Below are 14,286 nucleotides of genomic sequence, written 5' to 3'. Positions count from 1 at the left end.
TGTACAGCTGTATGTTGAACAACTCTGAATGATTTTTTACTAAGGGTGGGCGAATATTCGAAAATTCGGAATATTACTCGAATATTACATGTTGCTCTTCTGGACTACTCGAGAAGTCCAGGCGAGGCTGGCGTCAAACGCCATTCATGGTGGATGAAGCGACGAGGACGTAAGTGCGGAATTTTCTTTGCCAGTTTTTATTGTGACAGCTCGTCCGTTACTAGCGATGTCTTTTGTCTTTGCTGTTATTGTTAAAGTTTGTTAATTTCTGTGACCGTGGCCTATTTCGAACGGTCACAGCTTTTGCGCGTGTTGGTCTCTCCTTGCCGTGTGCCTGCGGATGTGAAACTCGTTTGAAAACATCGGTGGCTTTAAACGAACGAAACAAAATGCACGCTAGGGGGTGGTGGGACCCTAGGGTGAATGGTCCCCGCCGTGACGCTGCTACGATTGTGCGCAGTGCAAAACTAGAACTGTGTGAACTGTTTACAAACTTCGGCGATCTCTTGAGGCTCGTAACGGGTTACGCCACTGCAATGCTAGCTAAGAAATGCTAGCGTTAGTGCAGGGCTAGCAGAAACAGTACATTCATTGCGCCCCGCTAAGCATCATGCAGTTCGCAGCCTCGCTACGTTTTTCATTCCTGGATTAAGTTTCGCTTGCAGGCCGTTTTTTGTAATGCAATGAATGCCTTAAACATACATCGTGTTCAGAACTACGGAAATTATAACGCATCCTTCTAGTAACTCTTAAGGTGTATTTGGTAATATGAATAAAAAAATCAGCAAGTACAATTTTTAGAAGAATATTTATTTAATGTTCTTAGAGGAATAGGCTTTCAGATATTGATTCTGTACAACCTCGGCATTCTAGGTGGTGCGAACACTGAACTAAAGCGCTCAAAACAAGATGAGAATGCACTGCCCAGCACACCAACCCCTGTTCACACAAGGCCCCGCAAAGATGACACAGGTACTGTTTGACAAGTGTTCATTTATTTGACCAGAGCGAAGATTTGGATCACAACCTTAGTAATTTGTTTATGCCTTGTTGCAGTGAGCACTCACTTGCATCACAACGTATTGCTTTTCAGACTACGGTGTCTTTGACATGTGCGCAGGTGAAGTTTGTGGTGCAGGTGCTGGAAATGCCGTATTGCAAAGCAGGAACACGGATGAAAATGGCCTGCTCGGCACGCTACAGCCTGCACTTTCAGGAACCTGCCGGGTGGACACTGGTATTTAATTCGTTACCTCATTATAACATTTCTCTTTCTCACATTCACTAGCTGTGCTATACTTAATGGTTGAACTTGCGCACATTTATCAGTTGCTTTTTCTGAGAAGGAGAGCCCAATGACGAGGTATCTGCTGCACCCACGGCGCATTGTCCAAGTGCTGCTACTCCGGGTGAGTGCGATTCTCCTCTTCCTGCTTGGAATTGAGTAGCCGTCATATTACTGTTAACTCGCATAACGTATACTAGGCCCATAGCACAAGAAAAAAGTAAATTCATTCATCCGGCCACTGTTTTGCTGTGTGAGTTAGCACGCTTAATTCAGGAATAATACATTTTAGCGGAAAAAACAAGCCTTCGAAAATTATTGCGCAATATTATTTTCAGAATGCAATAATAGCTTGTGTATGCTTGTCTTTTCTTCAATGTGTAGATGTTGCTGATTGTCGTTGCCGGGTCAAGCTGTCGGAGGAAAAAACTGCCCAGCTACAAAGTGCGATCATAATACTAAAAGAGAAGCACCAAAGGCTTGAGGGAAGACTTCACTACGCCGAGTTGCGACTCCTGAATCTGAGAATACTCCAAAGCTGTTCCAAGTGTCGCTCATACACCGGCCGTCCGAACATTAGGGTGTTTGAGGCTCTGTTCAAGTACTTGGAGCCCCGTGCCAGGAACATGACGTACTGGGGCTCTGACGACAAAAAGCAAGACGAGACACGTCGTCGGCCAAAAGCAATTGACCTCAGAAATGAATTTTTCATGGTGTTGGTCCGCCTGAGGACTGGGATGTCCACCGAAGAGGTGGCGCGAAATTTCATGCTCTCTGAAAGTAAGGTCAGCAGAATATTTTCGACATGAATCAACTTTCTCAAAAGGGAACTACGAAGGCTGACTAATATTCCTCCAAAAGAAGATATGGCGGAACATCTTCCCAAATGTTTTAAAGAGTTTGAGGGTACTCGTATTATTCTTGATGCGACTGAAGGTCGCATTCAGAGGTCCTTTTTGTTGAAAGCACAGCGCCAGACCTCCTCTAGATATAAGCATTTTAACACCTACAAGGCACTTCTTGGCTGCACCCCGGACGGCTATGTTGCTTTTGTGTCTCGGCTCTGGGGTGGCTCGGTTTCAGACAAAGCCATCCTAGAGAACAGTGGACTCATGGATCTGTTGGAGGAACGAGACGCGATAATGGTTGATAAAGGTTTTACGTTTCTTTACCTGCGACCAGGTATAACAGTTCACCGACCCCCCTTTCGTGAACGGCACGAAAGGCAAATGCCTGCTGAGGCTGTTTACGAGACGCGCAAGATCGCAAGTGCTAGGGTGCATGTTGAACGGGCGATAGGACGAGTTATGACCTACAAAATATTAAAGGGAGTCTTTCCCATTACAATGCTCGACATTGCTGAACAGGTGTTCCAAGTTTGCTGCTTCCTCGCGAACTTCAAGCTTCCTCTAATAAAAGCAGCAGAGCGATGCAAGAGAGCGTAACGTGTCAAAAATGAAGTATAGTATTTGTGCTTGCATTTGAAGCGTTTCACACCAGCTTCTTTATTTTCAACTGCAAACTGGCCGCTGGTTGGCTCACATAGAAGCCACTGCGGACTTTTTTAAATGACACGTATGCTCCATACGTGTACAGAACACCGAGCCTCCTTATTCTTTGTGTCAGTAGCTCGGGAATGAACGCATGAAGCATGAAGTGATGCAGTGCAGGCAGCATTTCGTTTTGCCAGAAGCTTTCAGTAAAGGAAATGCGCTCGAAATGAATGTGTGCACGACTTCCATCTTTCCCTTCCATCCATATGGCAAACTCGCACCACATGTGGCCTGTCACAGCCGTCTGGCCTTGAACTTGGTAATAGTACACGTGGTTCATCTTCAAAGATGCCCCGCCATCTTTCAGTGCACAGCAAAACTTCCTGTCCTTGCAGGTGTCCTCTACAGTCATCCCTTTCTTGGATGGCAGGCACTTGACATCTAGCAGGCCTTCCCTACTAGCCTGTCAGGCGATGCCGGTAAATATGGGTGCTCTTTGTGAACATGTAGTCCAGTTACAAAAACCTCGACTTCTACATCCATGCTTCTCATTAGTGAGACATACGCTGCCACAGCGTCTTTCTCATGGTCACGGCCATAAACCATAGCCTCCGACACCGCTCTGTCACTTAGGTAGAGCAGCGTTTTCAGCAGGCCAACAGGCTTCGTACAAGAGCAAATTCTCTTGACGGATGAGGCTGTCAGTCGTCCCTTCCTCTCAGCGAACCACTGCTTATTATTTGCTTGGCCCAGTGTGGCGGCACAAATTTCTGCTATTTGCCTTTTCGGTAGTGGCTTTAGTGAGGCCAAGTAGTGTTGTATTATTTGTTGTGAAGGCTCACTCCACAGGTCGTCAGTATCCTGCAGTTCCACCTACGCATCAAGTGCCTCTTCGGCTGCTGGTGGGTGCGTATCGCTCGGACTGAGATTTCTCAAAGCATGCAATGCTGGGAATGCAGCTTTCAGGTCATCTTTGAGTGTTTTGATGCTGTCGGGGGTAACGGTTCCAGCTTGTCGCAGGGGTCGTACTGCCTTGGGCGTGCTGGAAGCATGGGCTTGTTGATGACGTGCCGCCTGAATACTATCTCTGTTAGAGATAGTCGCGGCGCTGGCTTCTTGGCTGTAAAAGAAATAAAGCACTGTTTATGCAATATCCAGCGTTCTTGCGAAGCCAGTATCCCACACCCTTGCTCTTGTTAAACTAAAAGCAATAAATGGTGAAAATGACTGCTGTTTCATGTTGCCGTGGATTTTTCATGATACGCATGCTTCCACTTGTTGACTCACACTAGTCCTTTTGACAGCACAAGCATTTTTGCTTAGATGCAAAAAAATGCACAAGTAAAAATAAACATTTGAAATTCATTATAACTGCTAGAAAACCACATTTTTAACACAGAGTGGCTGATGTGCATACGTGATTACATGGAGTAAAAGATAGAAATGACGTGCAATGCACCAACCAAACAACAGAGGGGTATTTGGTGCAAGACTGATGCATATGGTAAAACAGGTCATACCTTCTTCGGGCACAATCCACGCGCAAGGTAAATCCGTGCACGATACTCCGCTCTCGTCGTCTCCATTTCTCTCGGCAGCAGCAAAAAAGAACGGCGGAGACATGTTGGCAGCTCTCGCTGAGTCTGAAATCAAGAACTCACAATGAGGCATTCTGACGAGACATACTGCATTATTACGCTCTGAAAGTGTAAAACAAGCAATTACGCTGGAATATTTTATGTATGGCTTTCCTTAAAGCTGCGCTTCTCCGTGCATAAAAAGCAGAAATCGCCCTGGCAGGATTGCAAAATCTCTGATCTGTAGTACTGATTAAAAAAAAATAACGGCTGCCCTCATTCAAACGAAGTCACTGTACTCGCTAGCATACTTCTAGAAAACAACCCCGCCACTGCAAATGAGAGCGAGGTATACCGACAGCCAGGACCACAATACAGCTCGTTTTCTTAAGTAGAGAACATACTTCCAGCGAACGTGACCGCAGCAAAAGTTGCACAAGGGATCACGGTGAATGAAATAAAAAGAAAGTAGGAAAGGATGTAGCCATTCTCAACAGCTAACATAACGTATATTGATTAGGGTGAATGCATTATCAGAGCGACTGCAAAAAAAGGTATTTGCCCTGCCACACGCTGCTTTAACCAGGCCAGTCGCCCGCTTAAACCAGGCGGACACGACGTACACCTCACTCTTCATCGATGGCACACACGCCGCTCGTAGAAGGCTGAGTTCTGCGTAGTCTGTATTCGAGGTCATCATGAGCTTGTTAACGTGTCCCTCGTCTTTGAAGGGTCTGTCTCGGTGCGCCTGACTGGTAGTCGGCGTTGTCAAGTGCAAGTACTGCCTCACGCCATCCTCAGTAATGTTGCTCGTTGAGACGTCCGCCACTCACTCGGTAGGGCAGAATGGAAACGGATTAAAATCCTCCTCAATCATTATGAACAACGCAGTGGTAATCTAACAAAAGCACAAAGCGCGAGAACCATAACCCGGCACAGCATCAACCAATGCTTTGCTAGGTTTGGTTTTGAAACCGCGCACTCTCTCACCCAAAACGGCACGTTGGCTCAACTTTTTGCCTCGGGCGGCGCGCACTAAGAGCTAGCGGAGCTGTTCACCAACATTCTTCACGGTGAAGATACACCAGAGGAGTGGCGAGATGGCAGGGTGGTGCTCCTTCTGAAGCACGGCGGCAATGCGGCCCATATCTGCGACTATAGGGCACTCACGGTCACCAGTGTTTTGGATCGAGTGTTCATGCAGGTGTTGAAAGCGTGGATCAGCGGATGGGCGGAGACGGCGGGGTGCCTGACGGAGCTAGAAAACGGATTTCGTCCAGGCAGACGTTTGGAAGATAATCTGTTTGTGCTCACGAGCTGTAAGGATATTGCCAGAAAAGAGGGCCGTAGACTCATCTGCTGTTTTATGGATGTGGAAAAAGCTTACGACCATGTTCCGCACGCAACCTTTTTCGATCGCCTTGGCACTCTGGGATTAGAGCCACTTCTTCTGGACACTGTAAGGAGGCTATATGTGGGCAATACAGTCACGACTGTATTTGGGAATGTGCAATCGGAGAGAGTCACGATCCAGAAGGGCTTGCGTTAGGGCTGCCCACTGTCTCCTCTCCACTATCTTCTGTATGTGTCCGGTCTAGAAAAGTTTCTCCTTCAGCAAACCTGGGCTTTGGCTTAATTAAGGCACAGCACCAGCGGAGTCGATGATTCCCGCCGCCTGCCGGGTCTCGCATATGCTGACGACCTTGTACTCATGGGAGAGGGCGAACACGATGTGCAACGGATGTTGAACATTTGCTCAGTTGAAATCCAGAGACTTGGCCTCCGCTTGAATCAACGGAAGTCCATGGTTGTCCAACTAGCTGGTGACATGATTGAACAACCGGTCCTGACATTGCAGGGAAAGCAACTGACTGTCGCCACGTCCTACAAATATCTGCGCGTAACGCTGTGTACTAGGGCCAACATGTATGAACTACATGAGGCCAAAGTCCACCAGGCGGCACTCAGGGCGCAGTGCATTCTCCGGCGTCGCTGTCTATGGGGCTGCAACCGGTATGTCATGGTGCGGGACCTGTGGAAGCTGGTCCACGTCCCTGGCCTAACCTTCGCCAATGCGGTGATCTGCCTGTCGGCACGACCACGCGAGTGGTTGGAAAGGCGACAGCGAGAGGTTGGTCGCACCGAAGTGGGATGTCAAGGTGCCGTGGAAAACGAGGCCACACAGTGAGACCTTGAATGGTCCAGCTTTGAGGCCCGGGAAGCCTCGAGCAAGCTTAGCTTCCGTGGCCGTTTGCTGTTCATGGCCCGTGAGCGGTGGGCACGGCGCGCCTTCCTGTTTTGCTACATGCGTCCGCACAAAATAGGTGCAGCGGGTATATCGCATCGAGGCTAAATGCAACATCTTTAGCCGGCCCATCGATGCGGGCACAGCAGCAGCGTACACCAGGGAAGTGCGTTCCCGAGTCCAAGACGCAGAGGAGGGCGTTTGGAATGCGGGAATGAAGGGCAAGGAGGCAATCGGCACCTACCGGCAACACAAGGCAGCGATCGGTGCCGAGAAGCTCTATGACAACAGCATTGGAAGCAAACTCCTGTTTCAGGCACGGGGGGGGGGGGGGGGGGCACTACGAACGCAGTTGTACCGCCGGCGATATGACTCGGCTCCTGAGGTACAGACTGCGCTATGCCGTATGTGTGGAGCCCAGAGGAAACTATCGAACACGTCGTACTCCAATGCCCGCTACTCCCGCCGCACCCCAGAGGGGGCGCCACCCTGCCAATGGCGCTTGGGTTTGTCCACCTCAGCGACGATAGCGAAGAGGCCAGCGACGGCACCGCAGAAGGGAAATCGAGTGTCCGGGTGACAAAGCGGCGCCTAACGCAGTGGTGGGCTGTCGCGCACAATCACGTCAAGGCGTCAGACTAACTGCGCATTTGAGCACTCGACTATGGTGTGCGCGGTCTGCAGTCACTGTGCAGAGGCATCGTCTGGTATGACCCTCGTGCAGGAGTGCTCAATCGTGACATCCAAAACTGTGAACACCGAAGTTTACTCTCTTTTGTGTGTTTGTCTTTCCATGTTTTGTATGTCTTTCCTTGTTTTTCGTCTGTTTGTTTTAGTTGGCCAGAGCATTTATAGTGCCGACCCGTTTCAGAGGGTATGACCATTAAATCATCATCATCATCATCATCATCATCATCATATTCACCCGTCGAACGCCGCGTAAGTTCCACCAGCATGAAAGCAAGAACAAGCTGTCGGCTGCTGCGTGGTTATTCTTCTTCCTTAGACCTTCTAGGTAGCACGTACGGCTGAAGGGCGGAAAAATTACCAGAATATAGGAAGAAAAACGCAGTAGCCACTTGTGGATTTTTGTACTCGAGCCTTGGCATCAAAAACAGCCAAATCCTAGCTATGTAACGGCAGGAACGCCGTTCCTGCCGTTCCTTCAAAAACCTAACGAGTTACTGTTACAGTTCTACCGATCCTTAATGGAACGGTGGCGTCCTTCCGTTCTGCGAATATGTAACTAGCTCCAAGAGCGCCGTTCCTTGTAACGCCGTTCCGTACAACACTGCTTCGTAGTATCGCCGCGAGCGTTCCCTCGGTTGCGTTGTGGCCGCTGCAGGCTAGGCGGGTATATGTGTGTGTATATATATATATATATATATATATATATATATATATATATATATATATATATATATATATATATATATATATATATATATATATATATATATATTTCAATATATATATATATAGTGTAAGTAAAGAGTCGGATACACAGCAAGAACAATAACAAACAATGTTTACTTACGTAGCGGCAACGGGACTTGCCTTCATCAGAGTAAAGTTACATGATTTTGCTGTCGCAAACATTTTGAACACGTTTCTTATATAGGTTTGCATAAAACTGTGAGAAGGAGCGGAGATGTTTCGGAAATGGAGAGTGTGCATACAGTCAGGCTACGCCTGTGTTACATCAACAAACAAACAAACAAACAAACAAAAACAAAAACAAAAAAAAAGGGGGGGGGAGCGAGAGAGAGAAAAAGGGGTCGTGTTAACAATGCAGCGTTCAACGTTGCACCATGACGGGTCAACGTATGCCGCGCGGGCTGCAAGTTCAGACAATGGGGGAAACTGGACAACCGTGGTTTGAAAAGAAAGGGTAGAGTATACAATAAGGTATTCAGTGGCTGGGGAGACTGGTTCCGGGGGAAGCGAAGATGGGTGTGCCCCTCGCGGATGAAGAGAATAGATAGGGGGCACAAATGAGCATTTCACAGAAGCTAGCAATTGAACAGGAAATAGGTAGGGTCACAAAAGGTTAAACATGAATAGATCACAAAGAGTTAAACATTCTTAAGTGGTGGTGGGATAGAGGTCTCCTTCCCCAGGACAAATGGCATTGTTGAGCCGCATTAGGCTAATAAAGCTGCTATATTAGGTGAGTTTCTGCGAATTCTGATGGCAAACTCGAGGGAAGGAATAATGAACATCGTTATAAAAATTATGAAACCGCTGATTTTAATCGAGGGATAAGCACGTTAGTTTTCCGTAACTTTCATTAATTCTAAGTGCGGGTGACCCAAACTTATAAATGAGATAAGATTCCCGAACCTCGCGGTCGTGGTGCGTTTTGAAGGCGGATTCTAAAATCGTTGCTTTAAGATGTTCAAATGCATGCCCGGGACTGTTCACATGTCTTGACAGGGGCAAATAAGGGCAGCTTTTTGCATGAGAGCGGGGATTATTGAACCGCATTCGGAAGGGCGTTTCAGTTTGGCCGATATATTGTTGCCTACAAACAGTGCACTCTAGAAGATATACGATATATATATATATATATATATATATATATATATATATATATATATATATATATATATATATATATATATATCTCTATATTTTTTTTCTCCGCTTTCTTTCTTTCCAAATTCTTTATCTGTTTCAATGACCTACCACATTATCCCCTTTTCTTTCCGAGGTTTTCTTGACTGCCAACTCTTATTACTGCGTTATTTTCAACGAGCCCCTCATTTCCTATTCTGATTCGCTACATGCATAGCGAGGGCATCTGTTCTGGCAGTCGTGGCGCCAAAGGAAGCTTAAGAGGGTTCAACGCTGGTCGACCACTCTTGACATGTCGTAGACACTCGAGTCACGGCCCGGTGGTTAAAAAGAAAATCCCCTTCACCCCGAGTAGTCCGAGTGATGCTGGCTACAACCCCCAAGCACAGGAAACAAAAATACCTTAACATAAATACCGCAGAAGGTGGAGGGGAAAATCGCCCGCCGGTAGCGTAGTGGTTATCGCACGAGACCGGTATTCTGGAGTTCGTAGGCTCGGATCCCACCTGGCGGGGATTTTTTTCTCCACTTTCTTTCTTTTCAAATTCTTTATCGGTTTCAATGACCTACCAAACCAAATACTCCCCTCCGCTTTCAGAGGTTTTCTTGACTGCCAACTCTTATTTCTGTGTTATATATATATATATATATATATATATATATATATATATATATATATATATATATATATATATTTATATATATATAGCGATGAATAAGTTCCGGGATTCGGTTTCAAAAATACACGAGAGGGTAGACACACGTATGAAAACGATGATCGAACTAACGTTTCGACCGGGGTCCGGTCTTCGTCAGAGTCGAAGACCGGACCCCGGTCGAAACGTTAGTTCGATCATCGTTTTCATACGTGTGTCTACCCTCTCGTGTATATATATATATATATATATATATATATATATATATATAAATCTAGAGAAAGATAAACTCACAAAGCGCGCAGAAATAGTATAAGTAAAGAGTCGGATACACAGCAAGAACAATAACAAACAAGGTTTACTTACGTAGCGGCAACGGGACTTGCCTTCATCAGAGTAAAGTTACATGATTTTGCTGTCGCAAACATTTCGAACACATTTCTTATATAGGTTTACAGAAAACTGTGATAAGGAGCGGAAAATGTTTCAGAAATGGAAAGTGTGCATCCAGTCGGGCTACGCCTATGTTACAACAACAACAAACAAAAAAAAAAGAGAAAAAAAAGGGGGGGGGTGGGGGGGAGCGAGAGAGAGAAAAAGGGGTCGTGTTAACAATGCAGCGTTCAAGGTTGCAGCATGACCGGTCAACGTATGCCGCGCGGGCTGCAAGTTCAGACAATGGGGAAAACTGGACAACCGCGGATTGAAAAGAAAGGGAAGAGTATACAGTAAGGTATTCTGTGGCTGGGGAGACTGGTTGTGGCGGAAGCGAAGATGGGTGTGCCCCCCGCGGATGAAGAGAATAAATAGGGGGCACAAAAGAGCATTTCACAGAAGCTAGCAACTGAACAGGAAATAGGTAGGGTCACAAAAGGTTAAACATGAATAGATCAGAAAGAGTTAAACATTCTTAAGTGGTGGTGGGAACGAGTCCTCCTTCCCCAGGACAAATGGCATTGTTAATCCGCATTAGGCTAATAAAGCTGCTGTATTAGGAGAGTTTCTGCGAATTCTGATGGGAAACTCGAGGGTAGGAATAATGAACATAGTTATAAAAATTATGAAGCCGCTAATTTTAATCGGCGGATAAGCACGTTAGTTTTCCGTAACTTTAATTAATTCCAAGTATGGCTGACCCAAACTTATAAATGAGATAAGATTCCCGAACCTCGCGGTCGTGGTGCGTATTGAAGGCGGATTCTAAAATCGTTGCTTTGAGATGTTCAAATGCATGCCCGGGACTGTTCCCATGTATTGACAGGGGCAAATAAGGGCAGCTTTTTGCATGAGAGCGGTGATTATTGAATCGTATTCGGAAGGGCGTTTCAGTTTGGCCGATATATTGCCTACAAACAGTGCACTCTAGAAGATATACGACATTAGCGGAGTCACAGTTAAGTTACCTTTTATATTTACGTAGTAGTCTGAAGCCGTGCTGGTGGCGCGCTGTGTAGTGGTCATGTGTGGGCATACTTTACATCGGGGTTTATTGCAGCGTATGCAGCCAGTAGTTGCCGGTCGGTTGATACGAGAGAGGTTCGGGAATCTACTGGCTGCATGCCCTGCAATAAACCCCGATGTAAAGTATATAGATATATATATATATATATATATATATATACATATATATATATATATATATATATACATATATATATTTATATATATATATATCCTTCTTGATGAAGACTTTTTAAACATTTAGCCGGCCAAATAATTAAATACACATCACTGGGCTAATGGCTTGTGCCATTCAAGTCCACGGCCTCATATACGACCGCAACTGCTTTTATTGAGGGATGTTTCTCAAGCAACGGTCACTAGAAAAGAGGCAGACATAGAGGCAAACAAAAAAAACTGCTGCGTTCATGTATTGAAAATTGTCTTAAAAATTGCTTTAAAACGTTGCCGGTGTGTTGCGAAACTCGAGGCAGAAGTTGAGTCCTTCCACGTATTGGCGGCTGGCAGTGAGCCTGGGTCACAAATGGAAGAACCGGCTGACGGTGCGCAGGTTTTTGAAGTTTGTGGAGTATTTGCACGCGTTGTTGTAGTCATCGAAATCAACGTCGTATACAGCCCAGCCTTGTCTGCCAGGGCGCGATCCCATGAGGTCGGCGTACAGCTCCATCTGAGAAGAGTTGAATGAGGTTTATGAGAAAAATACATCGAAGAAACGCCAATTTTTTGACGGTATTCAGGTACTCATGAGATAATTTATAATATGTAGAAACTAGAGGCACTTAGGTCGAGGTAAATGTTAAAGGCGAAAGGCTAACGATAGTTGTCAAGCACTTTGCTGCTGCACGGTAGTTGCGTGTCGTTCTTCGCTTTGATTTCGTTGTATTCTGGGGGTTGTTACTTCGATTGGCTTCTTTGGTCATTTTGTTTGTTTGGGCCGTGCTTGGGTCTATTTCTTTGCTTCTGTAGCTCCGTCATATTGCCCGAAATACTTCAGAATTCATTCAGGTGTCATACGTGACAGACTTTCAAGAATCAGAGCTCTCCGTGGTTTGCGAGTAGATGTTCTGCTCTCGAACTGTAAGGCTCATTTGCCACGTAGAACGTTCAGAGGTAATTTTTGTTTCGTCGCGGGATATTGCGGCGATTACGCAGTGGTAACATATCAGAGTCCCATACTTCGGGATCCTGGAATGAAATACTGAGAGAATACAAATATGTTTTCATTCGAAATCAACAGCGGAGGTAATAATTTTCTTCTTATAACAACTGATTGACAGCAAGCGTACAATATGAACAGGATAAAAAGTGTAATTTATGGACACCGATTCATCCTTCGCAGACGGGTGAATTAATTAACTTGCAACACATTTATCCTGAAAGTTGTAAGCTACTGCCGCACAATTTCGGGAACAATATCTTAGCAGAAAAAATGGCCGCATATCTGCTCCTTTCGTTGCAAATGTCGACGAAAGAGGATAGTCGACTGGCGCCCCTTACACCTAAACGCCTCCCTTCTCTTTCCCGCGCGCCTCTCATGCTGTTCCGCTCCCGTCTCGTTCTTCCCAAGATAACACGCTGGAGTGACGGTTTTCTGCAGTTGATGTAGTATTTCACTTACTATCGCGAAAACCGAACATCAATTAACTTCTAAATAAAGGAACACTGCAAATATCACCTATGTATTGAGTTTCTGCCTCATATTCGCCTATTGGCTCGTTCTTGTTGAAAAATGTTGATACGTGTGAATGTTTACACCGCACGTAGACGTTTAGATTTGGCGGTGGGTATATAAGACTATTGCGTAGCTTCTGTTTCACTTGGACCGGGTGACTGAATCGAGTCACAGAGAGACAGAGAGACAGACATACATGCAGACAGATCAAAATTTCTGCGGTTAAGTAGCCCAAGAAAGACTATCGTCTTTAGTATATTAATACTTCTTGTAGTGAAAAAACGAGAAAAAAAGGCTAGGTAGAGTGATAAGGTAGAGTGGAATGTGCATACCGAACAATACTTTTCTGAGTTGATTATTCTGAAGGTGACTTCACTCTACGCGTTCAGAGTGCTTTCAGTGTATAAACTCCTTTAATCGCCAATAACCGTTCCATGTGGTCTACGTTTCAGTTTGTCTTGAACCAGCCTTCTGTGTAGAGTGTCATGTCGTGTCGTCATTGCAATTCTGTCGCGTCATTCATTATTACCAATATGTTTTACACCTTACCGAAACTTCTAAACACACTGGAGAAAGATAACGTTTTTATATTGAGATTCTCATGACAATAAAAACTATCACCGACCAAGAGTGTTTAAAATCTAAAGAAAGACGTTCCTGGAATTAGTGAGCACTTAGCGTGTTCTGCGCTCCTACAGTGCACAGGTAGCGCATGTGCCAATTCAAAAGTTACGGCACTCCCTGGTGAACGTGGAGGACAAGCTCACAGAGGAAAAGTTCCCAGGCGTTGTCTACAGCATTCCCTGCGCATATTGCGACCGAAGCTATGTCGGCAAGACAGGAAATTGTTAGCGAAGGCTCAAGCAGCACATGTATGACGTAAGCAAGAAGAACGTGTCTTCTAACGCTCTCGCTGAGCACGCAGAAGCAACTAACCATGAAATAGATTGTGCGAATGCAAAAAATAATCGGAAAAGAGAAGAATTTCACCTCTCGGCTTTATCTTGAATCCCTGACAATCCAGACCACGGAGCACACACTTAATCGCAATGACGGCAACTTCCCACACGTGTACGCACGTTGCCTACGTCACATCTTGAAGTAAACATAACCGGATCACTTTTGCCCCCACTTTTCATTGTGAACGAGGCACCCGTACGGGAGCCGAAACGTCTTTCTTTGGATTTTAAACATTCTTGGTCGGTGCCAGTTTTTATTGTCATGTGTTTTCCTGACCAGACGGGTTTCCGTCCAACCCTAGATTCTCAAAGCAAACGGACACAATGCTGATGTACATTTTCGAGCCTTTGTTGTCATCGG

General features: G+C 45.6%; 2 pseudogenes; one reads left to right on the top strand and one right to left on the bottom strand.

Moving 5' to 3' along the window:
• The first annotated feature begins 1,848 nt into the window (after window positions 1-1,848).
• Window positions 1,849-2,730, top strand: LOC144175468 (uncharacterized; annotated as a pseudogene).
• A 46-nt stretch (window positions 2,731-2,776) lies between these two features.
• The window catches only part of LOC144175467 (uncharacterized), a 76,879-nt pseudogene continuing 65,369 nt past the window's right edge, over window positions 2,777-14,286 (bottom strand).

The sequence above is a fragment of the Haemaphysalis longicornis genome, unplaced genomic scaffold (genome assembly GCF_048455015.1).
Source record: "Haemaphysalis longicornis isolate Haplotype H1 unplaced genomic scaffold, Haemaphysalis longicornis Haplotype H1 scaffold_3, whole genome shotgun sequence".
Lineage (NCBI taxonomy): Eukaryota > Metazoa > Arthropoda > Arachnida > Ixodida > Ixodidae > Haemaphysalis > Haemaphysalis longicornis.
This window is presented reverse-complemented; position numbering and strand designations above follow the sequence as displayed.